Source organism: Suricata suricatta, chromosome 1 (genome assembly GCF_006229205.1).
Source record: "Suricata suricatta isolate VVHF042 chromosome 1, meerkat_22Aug2017_6uvM2_HiC, whole genome shotgun sequence".
NCBI classification, from domain to species: Eukaryota; Metazoa; Chordata; class Mammalia; order Carnivora; family Herpestidae; genus Suricata; species Suricata suricatta.
The window spans coordinates 90,858,057-90,880,223 of NC_043700.1; the positions used below are offsets into that span (position 1 = coordinate 90,858,057).

Below are 22,167 nucleotides of genomic sequence, written 5' to 3' on the forward strand. Positions count from 1 at the left end.
ACAGACAAAAATAAGAAACACCATACCTTTGTTTTTCCCTATCTACAACATCTTAAACTCATTGTAAATTTTACCTCCTTTTGTCTAGTGTCACAATTATTTCTTACTGTGTCTTATTTTCCTATTGCTAAATAATTCCCTTGGAGATAAACATGATATCTGGTCATGATGGTATCCTTAAGGCACCAATACCTTGTTTGTACACAGTAGATGTTAAATAAGAATGATGATGGCTTAAGGGCTGATGAAATGTTACAAATTTTGAGTGGTGATTAGGGCTGAGTAACTAGGTATCAATATTCATTTCATAGCTAATTATTTAATGCATGTGATAGGTATCACGTTATGCTAAGTGGTGGTAGAAGTAGTGCTAGTATGCTAGGTTTGGGAATACAAAGATGAATAGCAGTTATTATTGGTATTATATGCTTATCATCATCATATAATGCTTATATAGTACATATAATGTCTCATGGAATATTTTAGGAACTTTACATGTATTTACTTACTAAATCCTCAAAATAATACCACATGGTTATTTTAAAGATGAGGAAAACTTGCCCAAAATCATGTAGTTAGTAAGGGGCAGAGCCAGGATTTAAGACGGAGGATGGAGAGAGCTAGTAGACTATTAGAGAGATATTTTCCCAGAGAGAATATGAAGCATAGAAGGTAGAAAGTGAGCCTATAAATAGTAGCCTAATGCCAACTCATAGAAGAATAGATTCTTTAACCCAATTTTAGTACTTATTTACAAGGTATGAATTATACAATTAAGGCCTAAAAACACAAGAACCCACACTTTACAATACAATCAAATTTACACCTAAAGAATCTGGTATCTCACTTTATAATAAAGGGAAGGCTTCTAGGTTATAGATAACATTAAGAAGAACAACATTTGGAAGCATGAAGGAGATTATACCAAAAATAGAAAATTAAACTTGCAGTAATGATGAATACTTTCTCTTCAAGAGGCACATAAATCTTAAAAGTTAAGTCATGAATAGTATAGAAGTTGCAGCTATCCAACTCCATGTGATGGGGTTTTAGATATATGGTATTCCATTTTACAATAAAAACATAGATATTAATTAGGTCTCAGTTCCATATCTGGCTCATAGTTGAGACAAAAACTACCGACCTCACTGCAGTTTATGCTGAGCTGGGTGCTCTGTGTTTACTACCAACCATAATGAAAGAAAAACAGATAATCAGAGAAACAGAAAGACGTGTTTTACCACCAAAATTCAGCAGCACAGCAGAAGCTAAAAACAAGCTGCAGTGTTTCCTGGAACTTCTACCATAAAATTTGAATCACCTGAGGTCCAATTATTGAGAATTATGTTGGAAGCAGGGGTATTTTGGAAAAAAGGAATAAGGGCTAAAAGATAACAATAAATATTAGGGTCATATGCCAGTTATATCTCAGTAAAGGTGGGAAAAGTATTAGAAACTCCCAAAACACAGCAAAAATGCCTTTCATAATAGATATAATTGACATAATAGATATAATTATTATTCTCATTTCCTACTTTTCCTACAGCTTCTGCCAAGTGGGCATAACCAGAGGAGGTCATTTGATGCTAAGACAGCCAATCCATAGGCTTATCAGCCTTATCTTCTACTCCTGGGATAGGACTAGAAGAGATGAGTTCAGCGAATCAGATTCCTCCCTTAGAAATCTGAACCAGGAGACTCTAGGGAAGTTTTTAGTTAGTAGTAAGGGCAAAAGCTAACCAGACATATATCAGCAGATGCATGATGTAGCAAAGTCTGAGTTCCTGTTATGGGCCATGTACAAACTACAGTGGAAGGGAGCCAAGCAATAGAGAAAAGTGGGTGAAGGCAACATATAAAAGGAATGTTTTGATCATGTAGCCAGAGAGAGGAGGAGGAGGGGGAGGCAAGAATGGCTTTAGTTCATGGCAACTTTCCTTTAGACCCAACTGTAATTCAATTTCTGTCCTTAGATTTTTCTGAAATCTCTGTGAAACCTAAGGTTTCTTTTAACTAAAAGAACCCTAAGCAAAACAATGCATCCTAAGGTTAGTACATTTCTAACCAATCTTCTGTAACTTTCTTTATCTGTAAGAACTGGTACTCAAAATAAAGGCCTTTGATTAATCAAGAAAACAATTTGCTTAAAAAAGGAAAAGAAAAGAAAAGAAAAGAAAACAATTTGCCGTAAAGGAAATTGGTTCAATGCTATTAATGTAATCTTGGGCAATTCACTTATCTCCCAAGCCTCACTTTTCTCATCTATTAAAAAAAAAGAAATATATTTTAGGCTTGTTGTAGAAATAATAATATGTATAGATCACATGGCCCCTAGGTACTAAAATCTTCATCAAAATAAAACCTAAGACTTGTTCAAACCACTTCCATTCTCTTTTCTAATATACTCTACAGTCTGGATAAGGAGGGTAAAGCAAGTGTTACTCTCTCCATTTTACAGATGGTTTAGTGAAGACCCATAACTCCCCAAGAGCATAGAACTGGCAAGTGAAAACATGTCGACTTGAACACAGGGCTTATAATTTCTCATCAATTTGTATTTTTCACCAGATAGCCTCTCATTTCATCAAAGTCTGGAGAGTACAGTCATAGACCAGGAAAAAATTTACAACCAAAAGTTGAAAAGCTGTGAAGATAGGGGTCCTGATTAACCCTCAGGTCAAGAGAAAAATCCAGTCCATTAAAATTCCTTTTCATGGGTATTCCTGATCTGAGATCTAACAGTTCTTTGAAATACCACAAGATTGACAAAATGCACACACTTATAGCTCCATGAGGTAATGGAAATAGGTGGTACTTTCTAGGGTAGAAGAAGAGAAATTCATTATATTAAACAATCTTGGAGAAATGACATGAGAGACCAAGACCAATATAAGTAAATGTAGAAAAGGAGGGAGAAAGAGGGGGAGGGAGGAAGGAAATTATTTCTGGCACACCTAATTACTACAGAAACTCACCTCCTTATCCCTAGGGTAATTCACACGTTTGTAGATCAGTATGTCAAATTACTTTTTCAGATCTTAATAAAATAATTCTGAAAGTTTCAGATTTAGATTGTGAACAAACTCTACATTAGATAGCATGACAGTTCTAAATAAAATCTAGTTGCTAAATCTTTTTCAAAATTTCTCTTTCACATAAAATAAGAAAGGTTTTCATTGTTGTACATATTTACCTTCTGGTGATTTTAATAACAAAAACTATTAATGTGACAGCCATGTCCTATGTAGAAAACCCAGGAGGGACAAAACTTCCACTTCATGAGAATTCTGTTTGGCACCTGAAACATTATGAATACACAATACAAACTAAGCACTGCTACCTGTTCATTCTTGTTGGCAGCCTTGACAGGACAATCCAGGTCAGATGAGATGAAGTACACAGGACTCTCATTTAACTGCTCCAGGGCCTCAGGTTCCTTGATGACATGACCTCTAAGATCTCACCAATAGCTAAATTTTTAAGCTCTCTGAACTTTCTGAGTCACTCCTTCAAATCAAGTTTCATGAAACTATCAGAAGATTGAACTGCCTCTTGAGTCTAGTCAATGTTTACTAGCCTTGCATGTCTTATTATGATCCCAAAGCCTAGAGTGACCATAGGCTCAGGGTTAAGAGCTTTTGCTTTGACACTTACTAGCTGTGTGCCCCTGGGAAAGTAACCCAATCTCTCTGTGCTTTCATTTCCCCAACCATAAAATACTACCTCATAGTATTACTGCAAGGATTACATGAGTTAATGAGCTTAATACATATGAAATGGATGTTTAAAAGAATGCCCATGATATTTTAAGTTCTCAATAATTATTAGCTGCTTTTATTATCATATTTCAACTATGTAACATTTCTTAATATATAAAAGCACAAAATTTATGGGAACACCTGCAACCAGGGAGAAAAGATGAAATTCAAATATATATGAAGATCAAGGACAGGAATGTATGAAACAATATATGGTTGCTACGAGCTCCATCTGTCCAGCTGAGATGAGATGAGCTTCGTGCTGTTCCGTGGTTGGCCTACACTACCAGCCTCTGCTGGTAAACGGGAGGTACTCATCATGAGGACACTGAATGGCAGAATGTAGGTGGACCTGGTGGAAGAGCCCAGCCCTGCATTCTTTGCTGTCTCTGCATTATAGCATATTGGATATGATATATTGCTAACTGGTTCTAAGAGTTTTGGGGGTGGATTGAAAAAAGAAAGAACTAAGGGTATAATGGAGGAACCGGCATTAGGGTATGATATGGTCTAGAACAACTTCTTGAAGGCCAGTGAGAAGAGGCTTGGGGAGAAGTGAGCAGAACTTTCCAGATGGGAGTGGGATGTGTATGTTTCTGGGCATGAAGTTTGGGAACACCCACATGAAAGAAGGCCAATAGTGTTGCCAGGAAAAGTAAGTATGAAATAAGGTGTAGCAGCAGGTACATTCAGTAATGTCCAGACAAGAGTTTTAGCCTATTTTTCCACGTTCCAGAGAAATAGTCTCTGCAACTAGTAGGCTTTGTTGTCCAGTTAGCTGCCTTTTAGTATTATATTTAGACTTTTTCTTTTCTTAGAAAGCCTCAAATGATTGCAACTTTCATAAAATGTTTAAATAGGTCACAATAACCAAAGAACACTTTTTTCCTTTCAAATAGACCCTGGAATTCTAGATCTCAGAGAATTAGATGCTAATTTCCTCATTCTCCGGGAAAGACAGGATGGCAAATTCAGCCTGCCCACCCTCATTTCCTTCCATTCTATTTAAGGGCTCTTAAGTCTACCGTTCAGCAAAAGGAAGGAGCATTTTCTCAGGAAGAAAACCAATTCTTCAGGTTAAAGAAAGCTAGGTAAGGATTTTTAAAGATTAGGGACTTCTCTAGGGACAAATTAGGGGAAAAAGTCACGGCATTTTATATCACTCTAGAGAAATTACTAATGGGACTGCAGGGATTTTACAACAGAGAAAGACAGCAAAATTTAAAATGGCAAACACCATTAACTGTCTTATGTGGCAACCAACAGAGATGCTCAATATCTGTTGCCATGGCCCAAGAGGTAGATGAGAATCTCAACTCACAGAACTCTTTCATCCATGCTACTTCATATAGATAAGAGAAAAGTAATGAAAAATATAGGAAGTATTTTTTTTAAGTTCATCCTGGGGTTTAGAAAGAACTTGGAAGAGAGATTCTAATTAGGAAGAAGTAACCTTCATTGGGACAAGCACTATTACTGTCATACAAAGTAGACTTAGAGGCAAAATTAATTATTCCAGATAAGAGAGTCACTATTGAATAACAAGAGTCAACTTATAAGGAAGACATAACAATTCTCAAGTTGTATGCAATGAATAACACAGTCTCAAAATAAAGTGATGATTGAGAGAACATCAAGGAAAATAAACACTTCAACATCATAGTGAGGGATTTTTATATACTACTCAGTAACTGAGAATCCTAAAAAACAGTAATATCATAATAATATCTAATTATTTTTAACCATAAGATTCCAAATTCTTTAATATTATTTAATATTAATATCAAGTATTCTTTGATTACCTTACTTATCTTACTCCTATGTTAAACTTTTCAACTTGAAACATACTCTCTTATTCTCATTTCCATTCCTCCCTTCAGGCTTTGACCCCAAGCTAAGATGTTCCCTCTCCTCCATAGATTTTTTTTTTCATTGCAGTTGTGAAAGACCCTGAAATAGGGCTAGCAGAGTTGACTTCTGGATCTCAAGTGTGGAGAAGGCAAAAGGGTAGGTTGGCTCCAACCACAATGCTGTTCCCTAGCTTCCAGTGGAAAACTGTGTGGTCAAGGGCCACTGCTCCAAGTCAGGGGATGATAATCTATGTGGAGTAAGGAGAACAAAAAGGATCAGAAGCCATCTTTATCAGGAGAAAGTCAGTGGTCCAAGAAAGTGAGTCAGTAGAAGAACAGAGTGTCTGTAATGTCAAGCTAAAATGACAAACAAGGGAGGAGTCAGAGAATAAACTGAAGTTGCCAGTGATTGAATAAGCAATAGGAGATTAATGAGAAGCCAAGATACAAGTTGAGTCTGATAGGTGTCCAGTAGAATCTGTTATACTGTGAAGTTTTAGGGCTGGTCTCTTGATCCCTTTCTGGTACTTTCTGGTACTTAAAGGTGACATGGAATGACTCATTATCTTGAAATGTACCCTTGACACTCTGTCTCTTCTAACAAGTATTCCTTTATCAGATTTTAGGAACACTTTGAACACAAGGCATGAGGAAAGAGGTGTACTGCTTCCCTTCTCCCTCATGCAACTGTAATGCACCTGTAAGTAGTCAATACATATAAAAGGACAAGTCATGATAAAGATAACACTCTGTCTGCAACTTCCCCTAAGGGCAAGAAAAGCAGACAAGTCAATCATCTTCCTGTACCAGCTTGTGGTCCTGGTCCCATTATCACTGTCAACAGTTTATGAAAAAATATAAATAATTCAAAGCTAAGTGTCAGTTGATAGTTTTAATAAACTCATAATTCTACATCATGAAAGTCATTTTGTTTTCTCATGTTACTTGCTGTCTAAAATAAGAACAACAACAATATTAATATACCCAACATAAAAGATACAACCTTATACAGAAATTACAAAACCCACATACTATTGAAAGAGGCCATTTTCCAAAGAGTCAAAAGCAATGGAAATCAAAGGCATCTCTACCCTGGGGACTCTGTCTAAAAAATCAGATGTTTAATAAACCATGCTGCTTTCTCTACACTAATCATAGGCAGTCCTGCCCCTTCCATAGCTTCAGAAAATCTGTAAAGGCCGAAAGACAAATTCACTCAGGGACAGGTTGAGGGTGCTACTGGCATGGGCACCTGAAAGAGGTATATTGACATTGGTCTTGGCAATGAGTTTTTTTATTTGACACTAAAAGCAAAGGCAATAAAAGCAATAACAAACAAGTGGGATTATATCAAACTACTAAGCATCTGCACAGCAAAGGAAACCATCACCAAAATGAAAAGGCAACTGATAGAATGAGAGAAAATATTTGCAAATCAGATATCTGATAAGGGGTTAATATCCAAAATATATAAAGAACTCACATAAAATAATAGCAAACACACAGTCTGATTTAAAAATGGCAGAGGAACTAGATATTTTCCCAAAGAAAATGTACAAATTGCCAACAGGCACATGAAAACATACAAATTGCCAACAGGTACATGAAAAGGTGGTCAACTTCACTAATCATCAGGGAAATGTAAATTGAAACTATAATGAGAAAGCACTCACACCTGTTAAAATTGCTATCATCAAAAAGACAAGAGATAGGGGCACCTGCCTGGCTTGGTCTGTAAAGCATGTGACTCTTCATCTTGGAGTTGTAAGTTCGAGCACCAGATTGGGTATAGAGTTTACTTAAAAATAAAATCTTAAAAGAAAAAAAAGGACAAGAGATAACAAGTGTTGTGAAGATGTAGAAAAAGGGGAACTCCTGTGCACTGTTGGTAGGAATGTAAATTGATACAGCCACTATGGAAAACTGTATGTTATGGAATCTCTATATGTTAATTATACTGGAATTAATATTTTAAATAAATAAAGGAACCATAAACAAATATAGTTAATGGCATACCTATAAAGTGTTTAGGGGTGAAGTGAACTAGCATTTGCACTTACTATGAAATGCTGGAAAAAGTAAATACTGGAAAAAGTAAAATGATTTACTGGCCAGAAATGGGAGGAGGGGTACTGATGTGTGATAAAGTAAGTAGAGTAAAATATAGTCTTAGCAGTAGGGGGAAAAAACAGTATAGAGGTTCTTCAAAATATTTTTTTAAAAATTTAAAATAAAACTATCCAGCAATCCCAATTCCTGGTATGTAGTTGAAGGAAACAAAATCACTATCTTAAAGAGATATTGTCCATCACCTGATGGACTTGCTTAAATGATCTTGCCAATAAATATAAGTAAGTAAGTAAATACATAAGTGAGGTGATGGATGTGTTAATTAACTAGGTTGGGGGATTCCTTTCACAATGTATACATATATCAAATCACCATGATGTACACTTTAAATATCTTATAATTTGATTTGTCAATTATACCTTAATGAAACTGAAAAAAAAAAGTTTAAGCTCTCTAATAAACCTTCTAATGCTGAGTCTCTAGTTTTTAGAGTACTGTGAAAGTTCTGTCAAAAAGAAACAGACACAGCAACAGAAAGTAGTAGAGATATCAAATAATACTGGGGACAATAGGAAATGCTGAAGGAGGGTTGTTCTCACACTGGCTGATCAAGAGGGATCTTAATGCTATTTAGGAAATAACAGAGAGTACAGTGATTCTTCACTTGAGTTCCACCTGACAATAAAACTTAGCACCAAACTCCATATTACAAAGAACCCTGGTCTGTCAGCGCTCCTATATAACTCAAAAAACAATTCTTTTGCAACACTTGGACGGCTCCTGAGGCCTACACTGTGGTCCAGATTCTTTCTTGGTTTAATGCCAGTTTTCTGTCTTCTTTATGCCAGGATCTGTGTTGTTTTTATAATTTACACAATCAAATGCTGTCTGTTCAAAGGGGAAGATCATTAGAGAGTTTGCGGGAACCCCTCAAATACTCCATTCATTTTTAATGGGGTATTTGACATCCTGCAAAGTTCACACACATGAGGAAGAGATTGCACAGCATGAACTAAAAAAAATCCACTGCCTATTCCTCCAGGAGGATGCTGATAATGTGAGGCAACCAGCACATGACATGTTTTATAGGACAGCTCTGTAAATGGTCATGCCTTTCAGCAGAAAACAAATTAAAACATAATCATAACCCCAGTACCACTGTTATCACTGGATGGCATTCTTTGTGATTAAATATATATCACATTATTTCCAGGCCTGCTAGGGCAAAAACTGCCAAATTCAGGATGGCCATTTACTTCAAGTTTTGAAATAAAAGTGATGTACTGAAAATTGTTTTTAATTAATACTTTATATTTAGTTACAAGTCAAATCATTATGATGAACATCAAGGGTTGCCCAAATATCTTCCCAACATCATATTGTGTTGGTGTTGAATATTGTTCAAAATAAACAGGCCATTTAGTAAATATTTTGAGATCTATTCTTTAAGCTTTCAATTTACTGACAAAAATCCTAAGACATGAAGTCAGACTTGTAGAAAATATTAATTGGAGAGAGAATATGTAATACTTACATTTTCTTCAAGAGTTCACTATGGATTCTTTCATAGCAAACCCTGTGATGAAATGGAGAACCCATAACTCTCAGGTGGGTTCTTGCTACTATGCACGTTGAGTTATTTTCTTCTGTCATGATTTGGGGGGATCAAAGAGAAGGGTTTCATTTCTCATTCAAAGACTGAACCTTTTCCAGCCTCCTCTCTCCACCAAGCTCCACTTTTGAGAGCACATCCAAGAGTCTGATACAAGTTGGCCACCAATCTTTGCACCCTGTGTGAGAAAGGGCACCTGTTGTTAGTTCTCCACAACCTTAAGTCTTTTGTCCTCAGCTTTATGTAAAAATGATTTACTAGCATTTCAGTAGCCCTACAGCAAAGCTGTTTTCATGGTCCTGGGTACTCAATCTCTTCTCATTTGAGTCTACATTTGATGGAAAGAACATGAATGTTGGAATTGAATCCCAGTCCTAATTCTACCAGGTAGTAGCCAACTGACCTCAATATTCTGGGGCTTCAATTTTCCCATTGGTAATGGGAGTAGTGATATCCAGTTCATTGAAGAGTGGGAGGATAAGTTAAATTTTGATAAAGCATCTAGCTCTGGGCCTGTCACATAACAGGTGCTTAACAAATGGGAGCTTTCATGGTGACAGCTATTATCCTGGGTGTTTCCTGTCTGTTTTCTTTCTCTTGTCTGTTCTTTTCTTCTTGTGTGTTTTTAATATTCTTCTAGTAGACTCTCTGTTTATCGAGAGTTCCTTTCTCTTAATATGCATCCCCCATGCCCCCATCCAATAAACTCCTAATCTCTTATTCTCCCATCTCACCAGCAAGCTCAGTGGATCAACATTTCCATCCTTTCAACAGGAGCCATCACACCTTTCTCCTTAACCCCACCTGGAGCCAGACTATTTCTATGGGACAACAGTATATCTGTATATTATTACAGTTCAGCTCCCATGACCCTCATCAGGCTGAATAGGTTGCCAAACCCACAATGACTTTTAAGGGAGAGAAACTCTATCAAAATTCCTCGATACATTTAAAATAGAATTTTATTTATAAAACCCTGGACGTACAGGTAACTTTTAGGATTGTCTATGGTTCTTGAGAAGTGAGGTTCACAGGTAAAAAAAGAAATTCTATGCAATATTTGTCCCTATACTGAGCCTTTTTATGGTTTGGAAAGGAGACAGGAATAAAAGTACCCAACATTTATTCACTGTCTATTTTGTGCAAGGCACTGTGTCAAATGTTTACAAACATTATGTTTTTTTCAAAATTTCTTCAATATTTTATTTCATTTTTTTTGAGAGACAGATGGGAACAGAGGATGAGCAGTGGAGGGGAAAAGAGAGAGAGAGACACACAGAATCTGAAGCAGGCTCCAGGCTATGAGCAGTCAGCACAAAGCCCAATGCAGGGCTCAAACCCACGAATGTGAGATTATGACCTGAGGTGAAGCTGGATGCTCAACTGACTGAGTCACCCAGGCACCCCCAACCATTATGTTATTTAATCTTCATAACTATCCTCATAAACTGAGTATTGTTAGCCTCATCTTGTGATGAAAAAAAACCAATATTCCAAAAGGTCAAGTGACTTGCCTAAGGCATGAAGCTAATAAGTGGCAGAGCCAATATAAATCTAAGACTGCCTCACTGTTTATGGTACAAAAAGCTTTTCAAGGTGCACAACACAATAAAATATGTTAATCTTGTTGGCTTAACTATTTTACCTAATACTTTGGATCATTAGAGGTGAAAGACTCTCACATAGGTGAGAGTGAGAGAATTCTGACACCTAAAACACACTGAAGATGTGTGGCTGCAAAACTCAAGTTTCCAGAAGTCTTAAGGACCAGCTTGATTCCTTTTTCATTTCCGGGTTCCCAGAAGTCCCCTAATCACCTGGTGAGAAGTTCTCTGAGTTCTCACCATCATAGAGAAAACATTAACTCTGCTGACTACAAATGAATCCTCTTTTCCTGGAACTCTGTATGAGCAAAAGTATGGAAAGACTATGGTCTCTTCCATTCTTTGATGGATAAGCAAAAGGCTAGCCAGGTAAAAGCCCAGGACTCTAGCCTTTTCCAGGCACTATAACAGGACTGGGAGCTCAAATTCTACTGGAAATATAACCAAAGAATATTTTTTAAAAAATTGTGTTTATCAGGTCTCCTGTCAGGGAGTACACTGAATGTGGCAGAAAGAATGCCTTAATAAGCTGTTTGGGATAAGTGAAAGAGGCTGACAAGGGGTATGATAAAGTCATGGCTGATGAACCCTCAATTGTGTTCTAAGGAGGTGAGGTCCAGAGGATTATAGGGCCTTTTTTATGGAGTGGGGTTTGCATATTTGAATCCAGAACTGGTCACCCAGAAGAGGCTGAGCCCTGCCACCCAGCACTTAATCATTCATTCAATACATACTGAGTGATTACTGTATGCTCTGTTCTGTTTGACGTGCTAGGAATAAACCAGTGAACAAAATGACAATCAAAAATATTTCAATTTTTTTCTAAATAAATATTAAAAAATACTTAAAGGCATCTCATTTCAACATATAGCCAACTAAGCTAATGCAGAACACTCTTCATCTTACAGACTAAGGATTACTGACATAGCCAACAATGTTCTTAACATAGTTGAGGTTAAGAGAAAGGATATCCCAGATACCAGAAATAAAAATGGAACATAAAACTGAAGTAGTAAAAGTGGACCAAGGAGAGGACTGGACTAACTGGAATCCTTAGTCTGCTAAGTGTTTGGGTTTTAGTGTGATGGATGTCTAGAGATATAGCTTTGGGTTCATATAAGACAGGAAGTTGAAATGAAACCCCTAAATAAACCTAGTTCCCACAAAGTTAGTGAAGGGAACTAAATATATCTGTTCATCAGCCTGGAGAAGTTACAAAGAAGGAAGGGAGGGTATCTCTTCCCAGAGCATTTGGGTGAAAAATAAAAATCACAGGCCAATGTCATGTCCAGTTTGGGAATTCACATTTACACTTAAAGGTGCTAGAAATGAACACAAAAACTGGTCCCAGACTGCATGTGACAGTAGCAAATGGAAATCATTCTCTAGGACACACATACTTTATAGAAAAAAAAACATTCCCACTGAAGATGAGTTCACAAAGCACACACAGAAATAATCTACCTTGAGTGAGAATGGACAACATTTGTGGAGAATTAGCACCCAAAAGAGTTGAGATAGTAAAATAATCTGGAATGGGCTATTTAAAGGAGAATGTCTAGAAAGATTAAAAAGAGAAATGAATTGAAATTATAAGAAAAGAGCTGGATGTAGGGGTGCCTGGGTGGCTCAGTCAGTTAAGTATCCGACTTCAGCTCAGGTCATGATCTCACAGTTTTTTAATTTGAGCCCTACATCAGGCTCTGTGCTGACAGCTCAGAGCCTAGAGCCTGCTTCAAATTCTGTGTCTCCCATTCTCTCTACCCCTACCCTGCTCATGCTCTGTCTGTTTGTCTCTGTCTCTGTCTCTCTCAAAACTAAGGAAACATTAAAAAAAAGCTGGATGTTATGAAAAAAATTAAGAATATCAGTTCATTGATATTGCTAACCTGTCATGAATACCAAAATACCAAAGTATTAACCTACCTACCTTAAGTGCCCATATGGCTAATTTTAATTCTGCTTCCATTTTATGGTTCTGTATTTTTTTTTATCAATCCATAGAACAAATATTCACCAACACATAGAAAGAACCAGGGGCTATTACTTTATTAGTGTTTCAAGAACTTCTCAATTCAATGTATTTATCCTTCTTTTAAATAACTGGGGATACTAAGGAACAAAGATGTCAGTTGAGTTTCCCTATTTGTCAGAATGAAGGATAAACTTTTATAACAAAAAGCCCCCAAATGACATAGTTTTAGAGAAGCTAGATATTTATCTCTCCCAAATAAAAGTCAGGAAAGTTATTCTTAAAAGTGGACTTAATCTGCTCCACCATGTCATTTAAGGACCATATACCTTTCATCTTACTTTTCCACCATCCTATGGGGCATTTTACTTAATTTACATGGTCAAAGCTAGGTCATGAAAGAGCCCTGTTTCACTTTAGGGGCATGGGACCAGTTCAAATGAGAGCATAGTTTTATTGTTTTAAGGCCAAGTTCTGGAAATGGCACACATCACTTCTACTCTCAACGCTTGGCCTAACTTCAGTGACATAGCCTCATCCAACAGTAAGGTACTTAGAAAAAGATAGTTTCTAGCTAAGTTACCATGTATCCAGCCAAAATTATATTATTTAGAAAGAAGGAGAAAATATATTTAGGGGTAATCTAGTAGTGTGTCATAGCTATAATTTTAGCAAATACGGGGGGGGGGGGGGGTGAGGTAAATAAGTTTCTTTTTACTTTTATTTTTTTATGTTTTTAATTTATTTTTGAGAGACAGAGACAGTGCAAGCAGGGAAGGGTCAGAGAGAGAGGGTGATACAGAATCTGAAGCAGGCTCCAGGCTTTGAGCTGTCAGCACAGAGCCCAACGTGGGGCTCAAACCCATGAACTGTGAGATCCTGACGACTGAGACAAAGCCAGACGCTTAACTGACTGAGCCACCCAGGCACCCTTCTTTTTACTTTTAAAATATGCTTCAGCCTATCAGTCAGTCACAACTACAGATCTTCCTCAACTCATAATGGGGTTATAAAATGATAAATGCACAATTAAATTGAAAATATTATAGGTTGAAAATGTGTTTAATATACCTAACCTACCAAATATCATAGATTACTTAGCCTTAAATATGCTTGGAACAGTTATGTTAGCCAACAGCTGAGAAAATCATCTAATACAAAGTCTATTTTATAATAAGGTGTTTAATACCTCATGTAATCTATTGGAATGCTGTACTGAAAATTAAAAAACCAGAATGGTTGCATGGATACAGAAAGGTTGTAAGTATTTCACTTGTTTACCCTCATGATCATGTGACTGGCTGGGAGCTGCAGCTTGCTGCCATTTGGCATCATGAGAGAATATTATACCTCTTAACAACGGCCTGGGAAAAGATCAAAATTCAAACTACTGTTTTGACTGAATGCATAGAACTTTTGCATAATCATAATGCTGAAAAATCATAAGACACATCAAGTCAGCAAACATATGTATTTGTCAGAGTCCTGCTATTAGCTCTATTCTTGGTAGAAGATACTAAAAAATGAGGTGACAATTGAAGGGTAGCAGAATATGCCACCCCAAAATATGTCTCTTTGAGCTAACAATTATTTTGAGCTGATTATTTGTCTAAAAAAATAAGACACAGGGTAATCTCTAAATATGGAGCAAAATTTACTCTTTTGTGAGAAAAATTTACATTTATAGGCATATCTTGGAGATATTGTGGGTTATGTTCCAGACCACTGCAATAAAGCCAATATCACAATAAAGCAAGTCAGAGGAATTTTTTGGTCGGGATCCCAGTGCATATAAAAGTTGTTTATACTACACTGTAATCTATTAAATATATAATAGAATTATGTCTAAAAAATAAAGTATATGCCTTAATTTAAAAATACTTTAGTGCTAAAAGCTAACCAAAATCTGAGATTTCATAAAGTTATAATCTTTTAGTTGGTGGAAGGTTTTGCCTTGATGTTAATGGCTGCTAACTGATCAGGGTAGGGGTGATGAAAGTTGGGGTGGGTATAGCAATTTCTCAAAATAACAATGAAGTTAGATGCATGAATTGACTCTTCTTTTCATGAACAATTTCTCTATAGCATCCAACGCTGTTTGATAGCATTTTACACACAGTACTATTTCTTTCAAAATTAGAGTCAATCCTCTCAAACCCTGCCACTGCTTTATCAACTAAGTTTATGGAATATTCTAAATCTTTTGTTGTCATTTCAACAATCTTCATAGCATCTCCACTAGCAGTAGATTCCATCTCAAGAAACCACTTTCTCTGCCAGGCAGGGAAAAAAGAGAGGGAGAGAGACAAACCAAGAAACAGACTAAACTATAGAGAACAAACTGATGGTTTCCAGAGGGAAGGTTGCTGGGGGGATGGATTAAATAGGTGATGGGGATTAAAAAGCATACTTGTTATAATGAGCACAAGGTGATGTGTGGAATTGTTGATCACTATATTATACACCTGAAACTAATATAACATTGTGTTAACTAACTGGAATTAAAATAAAAACATTTAAGAAAAAAACAAAGAAAAAAAGAAATGATTTTCTTTGTTCATCTGTAAGGAGAAACTCATTTGTTCTAGTTTTATCACAAGATTGCAGTAATTCAGTCATATCTTCATGATCCATGACTAGTTCTAGTTCTTTTGCTTTTTCACCATATCTATAGTTATTTTCTTCATTGAAGTCTTGAACCCCTCAAAGTTATCCATGAGAGTTGGAATCGACTTCTTCCAAAGTCCTATGAATGTTGATATTTGACCTCTCCCCATGAGTGGTTTTAGAATGGTGAATCCTTTCAGAAAGCTTTCAATTGGCTTTGCCCAGATCTATCGAAGAAGTCATTATCTATGCTAGCCTTACAAAACATATTTCTTAAATAATAAGTCTTTTTTAATGTTTTATTTATTTTTGAGACATAGAGAGACAGAGCATGAGAGGGGGAGGGGCAGAGAAAGAGAGGGAGACACAGAATCTGAAGCAGGCTTTAGGCTCTGAGCTGTCAGCACAGAGCCCGATGTGGGGCTCAAACCCATGAACATGAGATCATGACCTGAGCTGAAGTTGGAGGCTTAACTGACTGAGTCAGCCAGGCACCCTAAATAATAAGTCTTTAAAGTCAAAATTACTCCTTGACCCATAGGCTGCAGAATGGATGCTGTGTTAGCAGATAAACAATATTAATCTCTTCATATGTCTCCATATGTAGGTGACCAGGTGCATCATCAATGAGCAGAAATGTTTTGGAAGAAATCTTTTCTTCTGAGCAATAGGTCTCAGCAGTGGGCTTAAAATATTCAGTAAACCATGTTGTCCACATATGTGTTGTCATCCAAGTTTTGTTGTTCTATTGACAGAGCATAGGCAGAATAGATTTAGCATGATTCTTAAGGGCCCTAGGATGTTCAGAATGGTAAATAAGCCCTGGCTTCAACTTAAAGTTACCAGCAGCATTAGCCCCTAACAAAACAGTCAGCTTGCCCTTTGAAGCTTTGAAACCAGGCATTCATTGATTTCTATGCTCTAGCCATGAAAATCCTAGATGACATCTTCTTCTAATAGAAGACCGTTTTGTCTACATTAAAAGTCTGTTATTTAGTGCAGCCACCTTTATTAATGATATTAGCTAGATCTTTTGGATAAGTTGGGCTTTTTCTGTGCCAGAACTTGTGCTCAGGCTTTCATCATGTCTTATCATACAGATGTTATGAGTTTCCTTTCTCTTCCTCCAAATTGTCCCTTTTTTGCTTCCTGAGTGACCTAAAACACAATTGTATGTATGTACTTATGTATGGCATCTATCTATCTATCTATCTATCTATCTATCTATCTATCTATCTATTCATCCATGGGTCAACTTTGTGATAGCCACTGTCCTAGGAGTTTGGGGTTCAGTGGCAAACAAAACAGATAAAGATGACCTCATGAAAGTTACATTTTAGTAGAGGGAGTCAAAGAATAAATGATATAAAAAAATAATGAGTACATTATAAAGTATGTTAGGAGTTAGTAAATATGAAGGAAAAAATAGAGTACACTAAGGGAGATTGAGAGTGTTGAACGTGGAAGTAGGATGGCTGGCCAGGACTCAAGTTTATTGAGAAGGATGTTCATGAAATAAGAAGGTAATTTTTAAGCCAAGACCAAAGATGGTGAGGGAGTTGGCCATGAAGATCTGAGCAAAGAGAATTTCAAGAAGATAGATGGCTGAATGGTAAAGACCTATAGTGGGAGCTCTACTGGTGTGTTCAAGGAATAGAAAGAAGGGTAGTTAAGCTAGAGAAAAATAAGTTAGTATAGAGAGAGATGGGATCAGAGAGGATTGTAAAAACTTTGGTGTTCACATTGAATCACATTAGGAGCCTGTAGTTTTGAGCAGAAGAGGGACATGATCTGACTTAAAAATTTTAAAGACCACTCTGATTAGAGAAGGATGGAACAGGAAGGGTGGAAATAAGCAGGCCAGTTAGAAAGCTATTGAAATATTGCAGGTGAAGATGATGGAGGTTTATATAAGACCAGTAAGAGTGACAAGCTCTAGATATATCCTGAAGGCAGAGACAGCAAGATACGATGTAAGATATGAACACAAGAAAGAAGAATGATATCAAGGCACTTGGGGATAAGCAAATGGAAAGATGAAGATGCCATTAACTGAGATAGGGAAGACTGAGGGAGGAATTGTGTGGGGTTTGTGGGGGAGATCAGGAATTTTGTATTAGAATAATAAACTTGCAATATCTATTTGACATCTAAGTGAAAATGCAGACGGATATAGGCCTGGAATTCAAGCAAGATGCCTGGCCTGGAGATACAAGAATAAACCCACAAGTGGATATCTGCAGGTACTGTTCTAAGCATTTTACATATGCTAACTCATTTAATCCTCACAACAACTCCAAAAGGTAATAGGAAATATTATCATTTCTTATTTCACAGATAGAGTAATTGAAGCACATAGAGATTAAGTAACTTGGCTGAGGTCACAAAGGTAGCTTGTGGAAGATCCAGGATTTGAATCCAGCATGTAAGTATCAAAATCTATGTCTTGAGCCACAATGCTGCAGTGCAGGTAATAAGTTTGGGAGCCTTCAGCATATGAAATATATTTATATCTATGAATTCAGGTGAGATAACCAAGAGAATATTATAGCAAAAAGTATCTGAGGAATTTGTTTAAAAATAAAATGGAATGGAATGCAGAGAAGTAGGTAGGAGCATAGATGAAATAAGTCTGGCCCTAAGTAGATAAATGTCGAAACTGGGTAATGCATACGTGGAGATTCATTATACTTTGCTGCCTATTTTGTCTATGACTAAACTTTTACATGGTAAGTGAAAACAAAGACAGAGAAATGAAGAGGAATTGTCAAAGAAGACCAAGAAAAAGTGACAGTGAGGCACGAAGGAAAACAGGAGCATGGTATCCTGGAAAGCAAATGTTCCAATTGTCTGGATGTATGTCTATATGTATGTATGTTGATACATAACAAACCAGCCCAAAACTTCATCACTTTACCAAGCAACAATAATTTATTTTTCTCAGAAATCTGTGATTTGGGCAGGGCCCAGAGGGAACCCTGTTATTTCTGCTTCTGTGTTGTCAGCCATCAGACAGAGTGACTTTGCTAGGCATGAGGACCCAACTCTAAGGTGGCTCACTTATATGGCTGGCAAGTTGCTGGTGCAGGCTGGGAGCTCAGCCAGCACAGTCCTATCTTTATCTAGGGTCAGCCCCCAGATTTACTAAAGATAAGTGGTGCAAATGAGAATTACTTGACGGTTCTTCAAACATGTGTCTTACTCTCAACTGATAAATGACCTTTCAGAGAACACTGATAAAGATTCCACTGATGCTGGAATTGTTTTCTTTACAAAAATTACAGGAAATGAGAATATATTTGTTATCTAGGTCTTTGTAAATGTCAGAAGAGCCTGTACTTTACAGTAAAAGATGTCTCAATTTTGTTCGTATCCATTGGTCACAGCTCCCCCTTGGAATTTCTCTTTTGTAAAATACTTTAAATAGCTTCAAGAAGATAGGGACTGGGTGGAAAGATGTGTGCAATTTTTTGTATCTCTTTCAAATAATAAGCAAATAGAAAAAAAATCTATCTTCTTACCCATGACTCAAAATGGTTCTGCTCATGGGTTTTTAGGTTTTCACCATGGTTGGGACAGGTAGTTGTTCCTCATCAACATTCTAAGGTACTGACTGCCATGGCAGCCCATCAGAGTTCATTAAGAGATTTTAACACTGAGACCTGATTTTCAAATGCTTTGACAATTCACATCAGGTCAGAAATTGGTGTGCGAGTGCTTTATCTTCCCCCAGGTACCAGTACAGAAAGGCAGCAGACAGCTGATCCTGAAACAAGTGAATCACCCCATATGCTACCAAACATACACTATTGGGACTGCTGGGCTGTTACAGAGGAACTAAGAAGGGAACAATTAAAAGAACATAAAGGCAAGTTTTATCTTTACTTCCCCATTTCTGCTACCTTGAAAATACATGGAGTATCTGAAGCCATCAGATGTGACTTAGTACATCATGATGCAGTATTCTACAAGCTACGTCTTTGCTGGTGTTTTATTATCTGAGAACAGATTAAACAAGCCAGCTTGTTATAAATAAATAAACAAATAAAATAAAATAAATAATTAATGAATAAGCCAGTTTTTCTCTGTGGTGAAGTCTCTAAAGCCATCATCCTCAACAACAGGCACCCATTATTGACACTAGTCATTGGCTAAGAGTTTAAGTATTTCTCAAAAACTCAAAGGAGTTGTATTACAATACAGTATTACTTAATACGAGGATCAAGTATTAAGCCTTTCACCAACTGCCTTTTGCTAGTGTAACTATGTCAAATCACAGTTGACTGTAAGTTGATGAGCGTGTTTGGAAAGGAAACTACTACCAAAACAAATACACTTTGAGTTCTTTTCTTTCTTCACCTCTCCTTATCACTTGTTAGTGCTCATCACCTTTCCTTGGTTTCTAAGAGATCCCCATTTCCTAATTTTTCTCTACCTCTTGTACTGCCCCTCCTTGCCCTGTTTCTGCACCCAGTTCTAATGTATAGGCCTTTTCCCCCACACCAAGCAACACCAGCTAATAGTCCTACAATTCAACTCAATTGTAACACTGTCTACCTGGAGATAACATCAGATCCTACAAGATTTCCCCATCCCCAACTTTAGATGCCAATCACAAGTCCAGGTTGTCACCTATTTTTCTTACCCACTGGCTATAGTTTATAGATTCCAATGACCCCCTCCTTGGGTTTGATTAATTTGCTAAAACAGCTCATAGAATCAGATAAATATTTTACTTACTAGATTATTGTTTTATTATAAAAGGATGTAACTCAGGAACAGCCAGACAGAAGAGATGTATAGGGTAAAGTATGGTGAAGGGGTGCCAAGAGTCAATTCTCTCTGAGAACACCACTCTCTCTGAATTTCCAGGTGTTCACCAATCTGGAAGCTCTCAGAAGCTTCCAGCTTTTGAGTTTTTATGGAGGCTTCCTTATAGAGGCATAACTGGTTAAATCATCAGCCATTGGTGACTAAACTCAATCTTCAGCCCTTCTTCCCTTCCTGGTCATTAAAGGAGGTGGGACCAAAAGTTCCAACTCTCTAATCACAGGGTTGGCTGTCTTGGCAACCAGCCCCAATCCTTAGGTTACACAGCTCTCCAAAAGTAACTCATTAACATAATAAGACACTTTTCTCGCTCTCAGCACTTAGGAAATTCCAAGAGTTTTAGGAGCTCTTTGCCAGAAACCAGAACAAAGACCAAATATGTATTTCTTATTATAAATCACAATATACACTGACTTTTTTCATAGACTCTTCTTGAGCTTCTCATGCCTCTCATCATCATCAGTCACTTTTGTCCTCATCCTACATGCTCTCAATGACCTCATCCTCATTTGTACTTTTAAACAATCCTGCTCTCCTTGCTGTTGCTATAGGAATAGTGGCAGTGGTAATAGCAGCATTTGGTAGAGGAACAGCACCAATGACAATGACAGGAGCAAGAGCAGTAAGTAACAGCACAGCAGTAGTTTTTCACTTGAGTTATTATAGATCCTTCTAATACTTTTCTCTAGTCTTGATCATTCCCCTTATTGCATTCTTCACATTGCTGCCAATTTAATTCTTCCAAAATTCAATAATTCCAAAGTTCAATAATGTGACTTCATTTCAATTTTCTAATAATCCCAGTGGTCTTAGGTATAAAGTCTAAATTCTTAGTATAAAAGGCCTACCACTACCCAGCCCTGTCTATCTCAGCCCCTAGATGAGCCCCTTGCAATAGTCATCCCAAACAACTTACATTTTGCCACATACAGCATGTTATTTCCCACCTGCTACTGGGATGCCCTTTCCCTTATCTTCTGCTGACTCTCAACACAACTGACCCCCAGGACTCTTTTCAAAAATAACTGAAGTAGTATCTCCTGTCTAGAAAGATAGCCTCATGTCTCCAGACCACTTTATGTGTCCCCTCTGTGTGCTTCTGTTATCATACAACACGTTACAAAAATAACTATTATTTTGCTTTTTATTAATTTCATTGTGATCCTCTTTCCTGTGTGCTCAGTTCTCAATTGTAAGCATGATACTCGAGAAAACGTTGAATGAATAAACTTGTGAATTATAGCTAAAGCAGGGATCAATACACACTCTACTTTTTTTGCCCCCAAGTTCCAATTTGCTTTTCCTCCTGTTAAGGAAAAAAGACAACAGGTCCAAATTGGAGTCACTTGTGCTAAGCCCCAGGTCAGCAAACCAAGATTTAATATCTAACCTAATTATAGTTTCAGCCTTTCCTAGGAATGTGACCTTTAACAAGTCAATCTAGAATTACCTGGCTAGCACTAGTAAGGTAATCTGCAAGATAGACCGCTGCCCTTTCTGTTGGGACCTTGTGCATAAACTGCCCTTATTGGACTTCTATTCTCAGTGTGCTGGGAACAGGAGACTTGATGAGGTCCCAGAAAGATATGCAGGACAGAGCCTTCCTGGACATCAGCCAAGTGTGTCAGGAGACCATGGCACCGGAGATATACCCATACACAGTTGCAAGCTGTTCCTGCTCTGTCCTTCCTCTATCTGTATCTATTGTTCTGGTAAGACATTCACTGCTGACTACACATTTACTGAGAGAATAAAAGAGGAGCCCAGTTTGACTGGGTAGCGGATTCTGCTCAAGCATCTTTATTATCTTTCTTTTTTGTCATTCCTTGGCTATGTCTTAAGTGTCATTCTTTGGCCTGAGAGA

The 22,167-nt window shown here is 37.2% G+C and overlaps 1 long non-coding RNA gene across 1 annotated transcript in view; it reads right to left on the reverse strand.

Moving 5' to 3' along the window:
• Positions 1–9,392: 9,392 nt before the first annotated feature.
• Positions 9,393–22,167, reverse strand: part of LOC115272260 — a 78,291-nt gene continuing 65,516 nt past the window's right edge. The window contains exon 3 of the long non-coding RNA XR_003900343.1: positions 9,393–9,468. This is a non-coding gene — a long non-coding RNA (uncharacterized LOC115272260). The remainder of the gene's footprint in view (positions 9,469–22,167) is intronic.